Genomic DNA, 3,939 nt, shown 5'->3' with positions numbered 1-3,939 from the left:
AAATGGAAAAAAAATACAAATAGTGAAAAAACAAAGCTTTACAAACATTGTAAGATTACTATGTTATTGATAAACTTCTATACTGATTGGATATAGAAGTAAAACATAGCATTAGATTGAAGGCAGTTACAGCGTGTGCAAAACAAGCATAGCCCTGCACACAGTCCTTAGTAAGAAGCTGCTCTGGGGAGGTGATGCTTGCCCGTACCGCACATAGGCGCCATTGCTTGGAAGGATGCACTCGATTTAAAAAACAAAAAAGAAAAGAACGTTTCTCACTGGCTAACAATGGCCAGAAGGAGCTTTCTGTCATCTTCGCTTGTCACTTGCAACCATCATGCTTGGGGCTTCTGATGAATCTGATGACCACCGGGTTTTATCTGAACAAGGCAATGAAGGGGTTTGGGACAGACAAGCAGGCTATTGTGGGTGTTGTTGTGTCCAGTTGTTTTGATGATCAGAGGCAGCAGTTTTTATGACCATGTATGGCAAGGTCTCTGTGTGACCGCGGTTCTGGCCAGGGTGGAGTTGTCTGTGCTGGCCCCTTCTGTGGAATAGAAGAATCACTCAGCAGAGAAGGTAGGGCAGCTGAGAGCGCACTGCATGCATGCATACATACATACATACATACATACATACTACACACATAGTGGTCTTTAAATCACTTCCAACAAATCCAGAAAACTCATGGCTCACACTGCTTAATATCTCTCAATTGGCTGCTGTGGACAGTAGCTTTTAGCTAAGTGCTGGGTATCCCTGAGCCATTGATAGTATCCACTCGGGTTCTCGCCATGGTTTCCCAGGTACATGGGTATGGGCAGACACTCAAAATGCACTAAGGTATCTGACCTGCTGTCCCTCTTAAGGTCTCATCTGAATTCTGATGGATAACATCTTTCAGATTCTCAACTTTCCTGATTTGTTCCTATGCACACACTCCCTATTATTCCAGGTCCTCAAGTTTCTGCTCTCTGCATTGCTGCCCATAAACTCCAGGCATGGGCAGGGTGAGGGATACTCCTTCCATATTTCCACTCAATTGACTCGGGATCTTTCATGAAATCCTTGCCAAACATGGTCATAAAAACTGCTGCCTCTGACCATTGAAACAATTGAACACACCATCCACAATTGCCTGCTTGTCTGTCCCAACCTGCTCTGCTGCTTTGTGGAGAATTTCTGCATCTTTCATAGAATTGGAGTTGGTGGCTGGCCACATTGTCCCCTGGGTGACCTGGGTCATTGCAGTGGACTGCTTAGGGTAAGTAGGATAAGTAGTCCCCCAGGATTACTGAGAAGGTATCTGTCCTTCAGGAAAGCCACCTGTCCTGGGGCTTGGCCTGCTCCATCACCATAAGACATAGGCATAAAAGCCTGCTCCACCACCAGGTGGGGCACCAGTTCCTTGTGCTGCCGGATAGGCGGCAGCTCCCCCTGGCTGCATGGTTAGCCTGGAGCTGGATAACCTCCAAGTGCAGCCCAGTTTCTAGCTCCTGGTAATTGCCACTGAGATTGCTGGTGGGATATGGCTACTGACTGGGATGGAAAAAATGACTTCTGACCTGTAGGGGGCGATCCTGGGAAAGGTGAGCAGCCTGCTGGGGAGATGGCCTGGGCATGGCATTCCGAACCTGAAAATAGCATCATCTCTACCTTAATTTTCAACACAGGGTCTTTCCCTGGACCTGGACCTTGCCTGGCTTATTTTTTACATAGGTGCTGAGGATAAACTCAGGACTTCAAGCCCAGCAAACACTTTATCTACCTACGGATAAAGTAGACGAAACCGTGCTCCAGCCCGGAAGCTGGTTCATCTAATGGTTCCCATCTAGGCTGTGAAGTTGGGCCAACTCCACACGCTTTTCCTACAGTCATTATTCCTAAGCTTTACTTTTCTCTTGCGGCCTGGAAGGGAAAGCATCCCTTAGCCTGCTCCAGAAGTCACCTGAAGACACTTCCGCAAGCTAAAGCACCAGCGAGTGAACACTCTAAGAAGGCTTTCTCCCGGTGAGAGGCTGGAGGTAGTGGGTAGCCCCTCCCTCAACAGCCAAAGCTGAGGTACATCTCACAGCGTGCTAGAGGGTCCTCAGGTGCCCACCGCCCTAACTACCCCTCAACATACTCTTTGTCAACCGTCCTTCTACAGATCAGCACTCTCCCCCAGAGTCAAACTGCTACCATCTTCAAGAGTTCTGCTGTGCCTGCTGGCGAAAGGTCACAGCTGACACAGCTGGACCTGTTGTCTGTTCTCCTTCCCTCACCGAAGGTGGGAAGGCAGGCAGGGGATCATGGAACCCTTACCTGCGTATTCAGCCACCCTGGGCAACCAGTTACCCGAAAATCTGCCCTATTGCTTATGGCTTCAAGGTAGAAGTGGGAGGGACTAGATCAGTGGTCCTCAACCTTTCTTATGTTGCATCTCCTTGTGTTGTGGTGACACCGCCCCCCTGCCATAAAGTTATTTTTATTGCTACTTCATAACTGTGATTTTACTGTTATGAATCATAATGTAAATATCTGATATGCAGGATTGACCCCGGTGAAGGGCCATTTGGCCTTCAAAGGAATCAAGACCCACAGATTGAGAACCACTGGACTAGAGAATACAGGTGGGGAAGGACGAGGGGGCAGGGCTCCATCTATGTAGTCACGGGGAACCTGTCCTCACAGCTGGGTGCCACAGACCTTCCAGTGAGACCTGCCCATAACCCTCTCATGGGTTAATACTCTTGGGTTCCCCTGGGGAACTTTGGTGAACTGTATCTTGGTTTGTTGTCAGGACCTCAGGAGGAGGGGCAGATGCTGTTTACGTCTCTCCCAGGGAAGGACTTTTAATAATCATTTCACCTCCGCAGTCTCTCGGGCCCTCGTGAACGGAGTTCTCCAAGGTTGATTGGTTGAATTCCTGACTGAGGAGAGCCAGAACATAGTAGGTTTGTACCCAAAGGATCTTAGCTATTGTTAGACTCCTTAAATCCACGCGTGACCCGCCTCTGTGTTTTCCTAACACCCTTTGCCTTAGGTAAATCTTTTTCTGGGGCTCTAGGAGATGTACAAGCAGACCTCTATCTCCCACCAACCCAAAGGCTAGGATTCATCCAAGAGCATCCGAGACCCATTACAGACACTCCCCTGCTTTTCTGTAACCCATCTATGACATTTTTCATGACTTTTTTTTTCATGACATTCTTTGTCCTGTTCCTGTAAATACTTAATTATTTTGTCACCACATTGGACCATGGCACTGAAATAATCTGATTTAGTTTCTCAGTCACTATCACTCACATTTGGCTTCAGAATTTACCCCACCTTGTTTCCTTTGAGGTGAGAGCTGTGTTCTATACAGACACCTATGTAAACTTTATCTACTGAAGGTCTTATCTCAGGATTTGACCCAGACAGACACCTTCCTTATCTGCCCTACCAGCTGACCTGGATATACCCAGTAGTCATAAGGGAAGAGGAAGCCAGCTTCCCTCTAGACATAGACTAGATTATATCTCAGAATACTACAAGGTACAGCCTTTCCAGCGCCTTATCAAGTGCCCCTAGTCTCTCTGCGGTCAACATGTGCAGTGTGTGTGTGTGTGGGGGGGGGGGGTGGATGTGAAAATGAGGCTCATCTGAGCATGAGAAGCACCTGGCCACCTGACCATAAGGATTCCATGCGAGTCTCTGTTAGCCAGGAAGGTCTATGTAAGAACTAGGTCAGTTCTTCTTCATCAAACACCTGGCAGAGCCTCCCTCTGAATGGAAGTTCAGCCAGAATTAAGACTCTTTTTCTATTGTTAACATCTATCAAATTTTAAATGATCTAAGATAATTTTTAAGCGTAGCCGGGCTCATATTTCATACTCAGATAGATGCAGCTTGAACAGTGCTAGGCACATGATTCAGCAATTTCCCAGGGATCTTTGCTTCTCTTCTCGCAGGGAT

General features: G+C 47.4%; 1 pseudogene; it reads right to left on the bottom strand.

Annotated features, from left to right (window-relative positions):
- On the bottom strand, positions 279 to 1,627 carry Gm17853 (predicted gene, 17853; annotated as a pseudogene).

Source organism: Mus musculus, chromosome 9 (assembly GCF_000001635.26).
Source record: "Mus musculus strain C57BL/6J chromosome 9, GRCm38.p6 C57BL/6J".
Classification (NCBI taxonomy): Eukaryota; Metazoa; Chordata; class Mammalia; order Rodentia; family Muridae; genus Mus; species Mus musculus.
Note: the sequence above shows the minus strand (reverse complement) of the source record. Positions and strands in the feature narration are given on the sequence as shown.